Source organism: Coenobita brevimanus, chromosome 41 (genome assembly GCF_032717465.1).
Source record: "Coenobita brevimanus isolate Jiangsu-jjx chromosome 41, ASM3271746v2, whole genome shotgun sequence".
Taxonomy (NCBI): domain Eukaryota; kingdom Metazoa; phylum Arthropoda; class Malacostraca; order Decapoda; family Coenobitidae; genus Coenobita; species Coenobita brevimanus.
Genome location: NC_136994.1, coordinates 5,501,454 through 5,514,007, shown reverse-complemented (window position 1 = coordinate 5,514,007; position 12,554 = coordinate 5,501,454). Strand labels below are relative to the sequence as shown.

Sequence of the window (12,554 nt, the reverse complement as noted above, 5' to 3'; positions counted from 1 at the left end):
GGATTCTGAAGCGAGTATTCGACTACTAATCATCTACACACAATGAATCAGCTAACTGAGAAAATTACAGAATAAAACAAATCACTATGCTTAAGTTCTGTCGATTAAGAAAAGCCTTTCGAATCAGTGGAGCACACTGCAATATAAATTCATTGCGGGAACAAGGAGTACGCGAGAACATTGCAAGTTACTCGAAAACACATACACCCCTGTCCCATCCTCTCAACTCTTCCATCGTAAGCCATCGTAGGCCTGGGGGAGGGTGGGCTAGGTTTACAATGGAAGAGTTGAGAGGAAGGATGGGACTGGAACTGGAGTTGTGATGGGGAGGGGTAGACTGAGATGGTTTGGGCATGTGGTGAGGGCGGGTGATGACAACTGGGTGCAGAAAGTGAGGTGCAAACACTGGGGGGTTGCGAGAGGCAGATCGAAAAAGACCTAGGACGAGGCCGTAGAATGTGACCTCAGGGACAAGGGACTGAATAGTGAGGCTGCCAGAGATCGATCAGCAAAGACTGCCGCCATTAGGTGACCTAGGCCGATGCATGCAGCAGGCCTACTGAAGTCTTTATAAACGAAACGAGCTTGGCGTACTGTTTCATTTTAGTTAGACAAAGACCCAGAAAATATTAAGATTGAGAAAGGCGTTCGTCATGGTGATAAAAGTTTCATAAAAAATATTTCGGCATACCGAGAAAGAAATTTCAGAAAGCTAGAATGGCAGCACAAAGGAGTAAATATAAATAGAGAAAGCTTAAGCCATTATCTCAAAAACTGCAGGGACATTGCAAGAAATGTCAGAAGATCTCACTTGAGAAAGTCTCGAGGTGCGGCTAAGGTGATGCTGGATAAACTAATGTTTAGTTCACATACACCAGAAAGAGTGATCAAAATAAGTGAAGAAACTCTTGAAGAAGTCGAGGAATAAAATTACTTGGGGCAAATACTAAAACTAACGAAATACCTTGAAAACGAAATAAGATGCATTGCAGCTGGATGGAAAAGTTGTGGTAAACATAGATACATCATGAAAAGTAGCATGCCAGTATATATGAAGTGAAATGTATCGAATGTATACTCCAAGTTAGGATGTACGGATATGAAACCTGGAACCTGGCACAGTTGATGGAAAACATACTATTCCGTTCTCAAAGAGCAATGGAAAGGTCGATGTTGGAAATATCAGTGAGACACATGCAGTGATCAACTTGGGTGAGAAAGCATACTAAAGTCAAGGACATTGCAGAGGTTATTAAAGAACATAAATGGAGATGGGCAAGTCGTTTGACAAGAACAAGAGATAGTCGTTGGGACAAGAGGATGAGTAACTGGACTCAGATATTGCATGCGTAGCAGAAAAAGATGAGGCAGAGAAGTTTGCAGACAAAACTTGGCAGAGGCTCAGTCACGGAACAAGTGGAGAAGTTTGGGGGGAGGCCTTTGTTCATTAGAGGACTTCCATTGGCTGATAATATATACAGTAAAGGTCCATTAATCCGAATGGCTGTGGACCCCCTCCCCCTCTCTCTCTCTCTCTCGTAAGTAATACGAAGCAATACATACCCAAATTGCACTGAAATCATACGAGAGTGGCGGAAAGTGTTATTTTATATTATACTGTGAATTACTGTGATAAAATACAAGTGATTTAGTGATATTTTTGCGATAATCACAGAAGTCATGATGCTAAGCGCATTAACCAGCGAACATTTTTGCAGTTGCAAATTGTGCAGCAATGCTATGAAATGACTCATGACATTATATCAATAAGCTTTACAGAAGTAAGTGGCAATAAGAGTCATTCATGAAGTCTGATAGAGTTTGTAATGAATTTACTCATATCGTTACTGTTTCGCTTCGGCGCATTTGGCGCCCAGATTGATTTTTTTTTTTTTTTTTTTTTGTCAGCCTTCTTCAAAAATTCGGATTTTTGGGATTTTCGGATCATCAGTGTTCGGATTAGTGGACTTTTACCATATATATATATATATATATATATATATATATATATATATATATATATATATATATATATATATATATGTTTCCAAGGTGGATGGAAAGCTGATGACAGGGAGAGCTGGAGCTCCTGTTTCACCAGCCCTCGGGACTACTTCCTGACCATCCCCATTTGCTGAACTTTTTCAGTGTTTCAGTAACACAAAGAGTAGGCCAGCATGCTCTCCAATACAAATTTCTCTAACTGTCAACACCAAACTACATGCACAGTACACACTACACTTCCTTTTCAAAATTAAAAAAAAATTGCATCTAATATATATATATATATATATATATATATATATATATATATATATATATATATATATATATATATAGAGAGAGAGAGAGAGAGAGAGAGAGAGAGAGAGGAAAAGGATCACAAGGCAGAACACAAACATCGTGGCGAAATTAGGATGTTTATTTGCTGACGTTTCGGAAAATACTTATTCCATCTTCAGAGCAAAATCTACAATCGAGAAGTATACACAGTTAAGATTTTTATATGTTATAACGATCAAAACAAGACTAAAAACATGAAAGTACAAAAACGAAGTCCGTTAAAATACCGTGTTCGTAAACCAAATCGTAATAAAATCTAAAGTGAATGGGATAGGAGTAAGGAAGCAGCCACTCCTTAATCCCAAACTTTCTCACTGCCCACTTCACCACGTCCTCAGTAACTCTCAAACACCTTGTCCAAATCAACAAAAACAAAGTACTTCTCCCTCTTCATTACTACATGTCTTTCCTGAAGCTGTTGAAAAGTGAATGTTGCATCAGTGGTTCCTTTGCTTGAATAAACCCAAACTACATTTCGTCAGTGTTCACTCTTTCCCTTATAAGTTTAAGGACTCTCTCCATTACCTTCATTGTTTGATTCAAAAGTTTTATGCCTCTTTAATTCCCTGCTTCCTGGGTATCACCTTCTTATACATATTTACAATCTCGCTCCTCAGCCAGTCATTTAGGACAACACATTCATATATAATCGAAATTATCAAAGCAGTAACTAAACCCGCTCGTTTTGTACATGTGAAAAAAGATGGATTCTTCATCAGTATCAGTCAACCGAGTATGAACATATTATGAAGAGACATTACTACCAAACATTCCTTTGGAAAATGACCTGCAAAACTGCGTCATGAAACCAGGCCTAGGGCATCGCCGATTACGCGACGTCCTCATTACAACTGAGCCACCAGGGCTTCACTATCGTGTAATACTTTTTAATTCTGATCAGACTCCAGGCAAAGACAGTACAATCTGTTCTGTCCTGCAGTCCTTGTACACGTTCGGTAATGGTTACTCACTGGCGAGTAGCCAAAGTAAAATAACCTAGTCGTTCCAAGAGGTTTAAGGGTTGAAACTGTTTTTCATTCATTGCCAGACGTCATGTATCCCAAACGGGATGGCCAAGGGCTTAGAGTTAATTGTTTTACAGGGAGGGGCACTAATCCTCCACGAACCCCACTTGAGACGTAGGAAGGACGTTATGCCAACAGCATCTGGTGTTCCCAGGCAGTCACCCATCCAAGTACTAACCAGACCCAACGTTGCTTAACTTCGCTGATCGGACGGGAAGCGGTGTACTCAACGTGGTATGGCCGTTATTTATTCAACTGATGATAGGTGTAAGTGAATGGGACGGGAGCATGAAGGAAACGTAATAGGTTTTTCCATTTTCTTTTCTCTAAAATCTCTTGTGTGAGACATTAGTGTCCACCACCACTTTTGACTCACCTCTCCATACTTTGATCCATCTTGCAAAGAAGCGTACAGCACATCTCTTTTCTCCTAAAGCAGCTTTCGTGCAGTACCCCACAGGTTTCCCCAAACGTCTTGGAGAGTATGCTCATATGCTTAACTTTCTTCACATAACTAGCCTTTCTTATGTAAATAGTAACCTGTGCTATCGCTCCAACAAAGATTCTAGACTTTTCTAAGACTCTAGCCTTGCGGACAGAGATGCCCTCAGGCATTACTACCTAGACATTTCGTGGAACGATTAATGTTGCCATGGCCGAGAGCCTCTGAACGATCTTGATTTTCTATGTTTGCTTACAGGTCATTTACTTCCTTTGCAACGACCTTTTCCTGGATCCATACCTTTATCTGTTCCTTTTCAAAAATTATAACGAATGAATAAACAGAAAAATAGCTAAATAACGAGTCAAAGGGTTTCTTGGTAGATGTATAAGGTGTCACGCTCGGATATAAGTCACGTATTTGGGATCTAAGGCTCACAACGCTACCGATGCTACAGAGAGAGAGAGAGAGAGAGAGAGAGAGAGAGAGAGAGAGAGATTGTCTAACTCTCTTTTGTTCCCACTTTGCACCCACACTGCCATTAATAACATTTCTTTTATCCACATCAGTCCGATGACGTTTTTCTTTTATTCTTGCTGCTTCCAGGCGATTTTATCCAGCTGAGGGAGGTATTTTGTACTGAGTGAATAAATAAGTGGTATATCTAACCCTTCTATTAAACCATTCTATCCAAAGGTGAATAAAATTACGTGGGAATAGCAAGAAGCAGCAATCTTCGCCAAGTCAACTGATTTCCTTCCTCATGTCCTCCAGTTTTCATTCTCTATATCCTAGTGGCCAATTTCTTTTTCACACTACCCTTTAACAAGCCGGTAGGCGACGATGGCCAGCTCTTAATGGGCCGATGCGGTTCAGCCAGTATGGTACACCCAAAGAAAGACCCTTATCTGGTTAGAGTCTAAAAATACCATCTCTCGTCTCTCTTTGGACACAAACTAACCAACAAGACAACAGAAATAACTCGATACTTCAATAAACACAATATTGAAAAATGTGAAAAGAATCATTTTTTTTAGACCTCCCATATTAACACTGATTTTGTTCGTAATACACATATCTAGTCATTTCAAACCATTTCAGCACCACTGATTTTTTTTTGGGGGGAGGGAGGGGGAATATGGATATTACTAGGTGCAATGTTTTTTCGCTCCTGTTTATGTTTCTACTAGCGTGTGCACAGTCATTTTGTGATTTTCTCAAGCTTCATTGCAAAGCACAGGATGGGTTTAGGAAGTTAAAAATTGCATTACATCGTACACCAGACATTTCTCTTCAGTTTGGTAAGAAAAACATTCGATATTCGAAATATGAAAAAAAAAAAAAAAAAAAAATGGTGCCGGGGAAGGCCACTGGGTCTCGACAATTTCTGGGCCCGTGGCCACGCAGAGGCTAAGCTGGCCGTTGCTAGACAATGAGTAGTTGCCTAGCAGCCAAAACCTTGCGGACACAACTAGGTCATAGGCTGATCATTGTATCCACGTCTGGTCGGAATCGGTAAATTCTAAAGTTTTTTTTTTTTTTTATTCGAGGAAGAAAAAAAAAAAACAATACAAAAGAGGGCCAAATTCAAGATCTCTTCATTTTGAGATGCCTGGACACACTGCGTTTGAAAGACTGGAGATCATAAGAAGTAGGAAATACAGACAGAGAAAGACAGCTCCAGAGTTGACCTGTTGCATAAATGAAGGACTGGGAGTAACGGTTAACTCTTGCATTAGAGAATTGGACAGAAAAGGGATGAGAGTTTGTTGTTAGACGGGTGCTATGCGCCGTCGTAGTGGTGGAGGGATGCAAGTAGACACTTCAGAGGAGCAGTGACCATTGAAGTAACGATAGAAAAGAGATAAAGAGGCAACAGTGCAGTGAAGACACAGAGGTTGAAGGGAACCAGTAAGAGGAGGAGAGTTGATGAAACGAAAAGCCTTTGACTCCACCCCATTGAGAAGAGCTGTATGTGGGGAGCCTCCCCTCACATGACAGTTGCACTCTAAACATGGGCGAATAAAACCCGTGTATAAAGTCAACAACTGTGCAGGGTAAAGAAGGCACAGAGTCGGCTTAGCACACTCAATCTCTTGGAAGCAGGTTTTACAGGAGATGAAACATGATCTTTCCAAGATAAGTTCCACGTGAATGAAACCCCAAGCATGTTCAAGGATGATGCAGGATTGAGCTGGATATTTTAAAACATTATTGGGTACTCCTGTGAAAGATTTTGACGGGTAGATAGGTGTAAAAACTGAGTCTTTCATGCATTAAAAAAAAACAAGATTATTTTTACCCCAGTCAGAGATACGAGCCAAGTCAGACATTAGGTGTGTCATAGCCTCATCCCTTGTTTGTTGAAGTAACTGCTGAGATGGACTTTGCGGGAACGAATGGAAAGGTGAAAGGTGGAATCATCAGCATATGAGTGAATAGGATTAGATGTACAGCTTAGAAGATCATAGATGAATATAAGGAAGAGAATTGGTGATAGGACAGAGCCGTGAGGAACACCACATTTGATAGATCTAGGAGAAGAATGATGGCCATCTACAACAGCAGCTATAGAAAGACCAGAAAGGAAGCTAGAAATGAAGGCACAGATAGAAGGATAGAAACCGTAAGAGGGCAGTTTGGAAATTAAAAATTTATGCCAGACTCGATCGAAAGCCTTTGAGATGTCAAGTGTGTCACGAATTCGCGCGATTCTGTATCTAACCAAACTCATGACATTGAACTTTGGTGGGAAACCGCGAATTCTAGTGGAATTCCCAGTAAGTATCACTCAGTCAACCGCCATGCATTCACTCGATTGGGACGGTTTTCAGAACAATTTTCACTGTTTCATAAGTGATTGTCCTTGTGTGCGACATTGCTGCCTACGCTGAGTGATTTATTATGGGAGTGTTTCACTTACATTATTTCCATTGGCCGTTAGCAAGTGCGGGCGGCCCTCGCCTCTCTCTCACAACTTGAAGTCAGTCAGGATTGAAGCACCATGAGAGAAGGTTTGTGTACAGCGAGTCCTGGAAATCTCCACTCAGCGTGAATCGGTGCAGAGGTTTGGCGGTTGCAGCGTCCGCCCTACGTGTCAACGCCCAGTCATTCTGCTTAACCCACACTCTGACCAGCATTTCCTTTCGTTTTTCCTAGGCTTAAGAGTTTAGCTTTTGAGTGAGTGAGTGAGTGTGTTTTTATCTGAATTCATTTGAGACTCATGTAACATAAAATTTATTTCATTGTAATTAATAAATTTACAGTTCTTTTTCTTTGAGCTTGATGTAATGTAAACTCGTGTTTTATTTCTCCACATTAAGGTTATTCTAGTTGCAGCTCCTGGTTTGCATAAATGCTTTGCATTATTCATAACTGGTACTTAGGTCAGTCCTTTTGTATTAAGCTTAAAATCCGTTGTGCAACCAGGAGTTAATGCACCGGCAAGAACCTGCTTATTACTATTAGTATTAGTTATTGATTGTCAGGGGTGAAGTCACTTTCTCGAGAGGCTAACAGTACTACAAACAGCACTCGTAATTAGTCTCTGCTGTGTACTGTTGAGAAAGTTTATAAATTCTCGTCCTTAGAGAATTGGCGAAGTAAGCCGAAATAAAGTATCATTTACTGCTTGATTTCACAAGTCAATTCGTTGTCTCCATTGACAAGTTAACATTTAAAGTATTCTTTAATACTGAAAATTCTCAAAAACCCCGTGACATCTGGCGACCTCATTCCAGGATATTAACTCCTAGCTCTAAAGTTATTGACGAGATAATACTCATTCACTCATGCTTAGCTATTTATCATTAAAGTCTATAGGCACTATCTTACTGGTGATTATTGATTCATTTCTATTAATTTTATGTGATAGTTTTTACAGTCAGTTTTTTTTTCTTTATCAGTTTAACTAGATAAAACTGGTCATCACTAACCTGTGCCTATATTCTTTACTCTTGATTATTGGCATTTCTCTGCAAAATAGCAGTCAGTACTTAGTTTTTAGCTCACTCAGACTGAGTTAGCATCATGGCTGCCAACGTCTATATATAGGAAGCTAGAGATATGGGGCTTAGCGACCCCGAAAAAATCCAAGCCTACGTCCTCTCACGGTTTAGTTATGAGCAACAATGTGAGAAAGATGCTCGTGAAGAACACGAAAGAGAACGTTAACACGAGCGAAAACAATGCGAGGAACGTGAGAGAGAACGTGAACACGAGCGACAACAACGCGAATACGAGCAAAAACAAAGTCAACTCGAGTTAGAACAACGAGAGAGAGAACGTGAATACGAGCGAGAACAACGAGAACACGAACGTGCCGAGCGTGAGGCACGTGAAAAACATGAACTTGAGATGCTGAAGGTCAAGCGAGATTCCTTGGCTTCAGACACATCTGGTGCAGCTGGCCCAAGCTCCACGAGCGCTCTCCCTGCACATATTATGGCGACCCCACACATCAAACTTCCTCCATACAAGGAAGGCGAGCAAATCGAGCCATTCATAGCTTGTTTTGAAGACATGGCTCAGCTTTACCAGCTGGATGAGGCAGCTAAGCGACTTCAGTTTCTTAGCCTGTTTGAGGACCCTGCCCTCGATATTCTCCAAAGAATTCGTGGAGACAATCTCACATATGAGATGATGAAGGCCGCGCATGTCAAAGCGTACGGTCTCACAGTTGATGACGCCAAGTGTCAGTTTATGAGAGCGCGTTTACAAGAAAAAGAGACCACCGTTCAGTTTCTTGACCGGCTTACTGCTTACTTAGATGAGTGGATGGAGAAAGATGAAACTCCTTCCACGAGTGAGGGGATAATTGACCTTATGCTGCGCACGCAGCTAGAAAAGTCGTGGCCTGCTGAACTTATGGCTCAGCTTAAGATCTGCCAGGTAAGGGATGCCAGCCAAATGGTGGAGAAGGCTGATGCATTCTTCACTGCGTATGGGTATCAAACTCGTAAGCAACACACCTGGAACAGGAAAGCTGATAAATCTGGGAAATCATCTCAGACTGAACCCCAGCAACAAGGCCGTTCTCAGAATAATGGCCAAGGTCCAAGCAAATCGCAGAGGAAGGACCAGGGGCAAAATACCCAGAAACCTGAGTGGAAGCAGTATGACAAGCAGAACCCTAACCAGCAGCAGTACCGGTATTTCAAGCAGCAGCAGGGCAAGGACAAACCATGTAACCCTCAGTCAGGACAATCGACTTTAGTGTATCGGAGGCAGGATGCAAATGCAGCCTTCATTCCCCAACAAGCACACAGTGTTGCCAACCCCACCAGTACATGTACTTCCCCACAGTTCACTAGCTCCTAAGCGACAGTGAACTCTCCATCTCAGGTGGTCAATGCTCCAGCTCCCCAGACAGTGAGTACAACCTCTCAGCCATCTAATTCTCAGGGCATCAAGTTTGCCACATCATTTATTCAGCAGCCTCATCAGTGGCTGGCTGCTTCCTCCACAGGCCCTCCCACAGGTGACAGTGCCTTCCTTGTTCAGCCAGGGTTTTGGGGAGGCATTCCTGTAAAGGTCCTGAGAGACAATGGGTCCTCAGGTTGCTCGTCAGGCAGAGTCTAGTTTGGCCTGAGGAGTACACAGGTCGACAGATCCAAGCTAACCTTATTGATGGATCAGTGAGATTGTTCCCTGAGGCACGTATCCAGGTAGCATCTCCATTTTACACTGGTATGACAATTGCAGTTGTGATGCCAGATCCTTTATTTGACCTAATAATAGGCAATATTCAAGGTGCCAAGTATACTGTAGTTGCACCGAGGATGACGCTACTCAGACTTCAGCTGCAGAAACATGAGCCATGCTCGAGGCTCCAAACTGTGTCACCCCAGTGACCATTGCATCGCTGGAAGATCTGATGTGTAGCCAAGTTGTTGTCCAAGAACGACACTCTGACCCAACACTTGCTGCTGTGCGGAAGAAACAAAAGGGTAGAGTGATTAAGTATTCACAGGGAGGTTGAGCCAAGTTCCTTCATGAACAAGGACGGCTCTACCGTGCATCATGAACACCCCAGGGTGAGGTTAGACTGCAGTTTGTCATTCCCGCCAAGTACCGCCAAGCAGTGTTAGAATGTGGTCATTGTTCAGCATCAAGAAGTCACCTGGGCAAAAGGAAAACTCAATGCTGTATCCGAGCTGACTTCTTCTGGCCAGGGATGGGACGAGAAAAAGATAGCTTTGTGCGTTCCTGCAATGTGTGTCAACGTACCACCAATCAGGGACATGTCCTTCCTGTGCCTTGTGAATCCACACCCATGATCTCTGAGTCAGTTGAGAGGGCAGTGGTGAAGTGGATGCAGACATGACGTCTCTTCCGTTGGCCCCACAGGACACATCATGTCAAGGGCCTGTACATACATATGTACTGTAGGTTAAGGGGGGGGGAGTTCGAGAACCCCGTAGAGACAATCCGAGGCTGTGTATGAGATACCTTGTGGAATGTCTCAAGCTGTGGGCCTCTCTGAGGATTCCCGGAGAATGCACATTATCCACATGAGTGTTCACACCCCCGTTGGGAGTTAAAATGTGACCTGCCCAAGATTGCATAGGGATTCTCAGCTTCCTAATGTTAATCGTAAGTGTAGAGTTAGTTTAACCAGTAAACTGGGTCCCATTAGCGAATTGCAGCATTTGATGTCCTGCACAGACGCCCAGTTGTTTCGCTCTTGACCACATTTCCTGGTTAATTTAGTGAATTACAGCGTTTGATGTCCTGCACAGACAACCAGTCTTTTCGCTAAATAGGTTTAGGGTTTAACCAGTAAACCAGGTCCTTTGGCTTAGCGAATTGCAGTGTTTGATGTCCTGCACAGACGCCCAGTCTTTTCGCTCGGTTTGACTATGTTTCCTGGTTAATAATGTAAATAGTGTACTTTTTGTAACATAAGTACTGACTGGTAGGCAGAGAGAGAGAAATGACACTTTTGATGCTCCATCTTGATTGCTTTCGCAGGTGCAGCTGGCAGGTGCAGCATTGTCGTGCAGAACAGCTGATCGTCCCTGATGCATGCTGACGCCTCTTCTCTTCTGCCTCGTCATCATTATTTACTATTGATTTGTATTATGTAATTTTACATGTAGGTACACTTACACCACAACTTTCACACCTACACCGTGTATTACATACATCACACTACATAACATTAGTTGTTAATGTAAATGTAGCGAACTTTTTGCCCAGTTAAACCTGAGTACAGGATTTTTCACCGTCGTCACGGAGTTTTTTCCTCAAGCTTGGTTTTATTAACGTAAATACGAGGTTTTTACGCTCATGGGCGACTGTAATTTTCTCCTGTAGCAGGGTAGTACACACACCACAGTGTGAATCTGGTGTGATTGAATTAGGATTTATATGTATGTATACTGTATATCGTAAAATTTTTCGTAAGAAAAAATTTGATTTTGATGGGGCGTAATGTCATGAATTCGCGCGATTCTGTATCTAAACAAACTCGTGACATTGTACTTTGGTGGGAAACCGTGAATTCTAGTGGAATTCCCAATAAGAGTCACTCAGTCAACCGCCACGCATTCGCTCGATTGGGACGGTTTTCAGAACAATTTTCACTGTTTCATAAGTGATTGTCCTTGCGCACAACATTGCTGCCTTCGCTGAGTGATTTATTGTGGGCGTGTTTCACCCACATTATTTCCGTTGGCCGTTAGCAAGTGCGGCCGGCCCTCGCCTCTCTCTCACAATTTGAAGTCAGTCAGGATTGAAGCGCCGTGAGAGGTTTGTGTACAGCGAGTCCTGGAAATCTCCACTCAGCGTGAATCAGTGCAGAGGTTTAGCAGTTGCAGCGTCCGTCCTATGTGTCAACGCCCAGTCATTCTGCTTATCCCACACTCTGACCAGTATTTCCTTTCGTTTTTCCTAAGCTTAAGAGTTTAGCTTTTGAGTGAACGAGTGTGTTTTTATTTTGAATTCATTTGAGACTCATGTAACGTAAAATTTATTTCATTGTAATTAATAAATTTACAGTTCTTTTTCTTTGAGCTTGATGTAATGTAAACTTGTGTTTTATTTCTCCACATTAAGCATATTCTAGTTGCAGCTCCTAGTTTGCATAAAAGCTTTGCATTAGTCATAACTGGTACTTAGGCCAATCCTTTTGTATTAAGCTTAAAATCCGTTGTGCAACCAGGAGTTAATGCACCGGCAAGAACCTGCTTATTACTCTTAGTATTAGTTATTGATTGTCAGGGGTGAAGTCACTTTCTCGAGAGGCTAACAGTACTACAAACAGCACTCGTGAGTAATTAGTCTCTGCTGTGTACTGTTGAGAAAGTTTATAAATTCTCGTCCTTAGAGAATCGGCGAAGTAAGCCAGGATAAAGTATCACTTACTGCTTGATTTCACAAGTCAATTCGTTGTCTCCATTGACAAGTTAACATTTAAAGTATTCTTTAATATTAAATATTCTCAAAAACCCCATGACAAAGTGCAATGGCAAAACTTTCGCCAAAGTCCCGAAAGGAGGATGACCAGGAGTCTGAAACCTAGATGAGAAGATCGCCAGTGGAACATCCCTGACGGAACTCATGCTGATGATCAGAAAGAAGATTGTAATAGGGAAGATGCTTTAAAAATTTTTTGTTAAGAATCGACTCGAAAACTTTTGAGACACAGGATATTAAAGCAATGGGACGATAGTTAGAGGGTTGGGAATGGTCACCCTTCTTTGAGACTGGCTGAATTAGAGCAAACTTCCAGCAAGGAAAGG

General features: G+C 42.1%; 1 non-coding gene across 1 annotated transcript; it reads right to left on the bottom strand.

The window, feature by feature from the left end:
* Nucleotides 1-3,497: 3,497 nt before the first annotated feature.
* Nucleotides 3,498-3,616, bottom strand: LOC145397570 (5S ribosomal RNA). The gene has a single exon (XR_013896995.1). It is a non-coding gene; the product is annotated as a 5S ribosomal RNA (ribosomal RNA).
* Nucleotides 3,617-12,554: the final 8,938 nt, after the last annotated feature.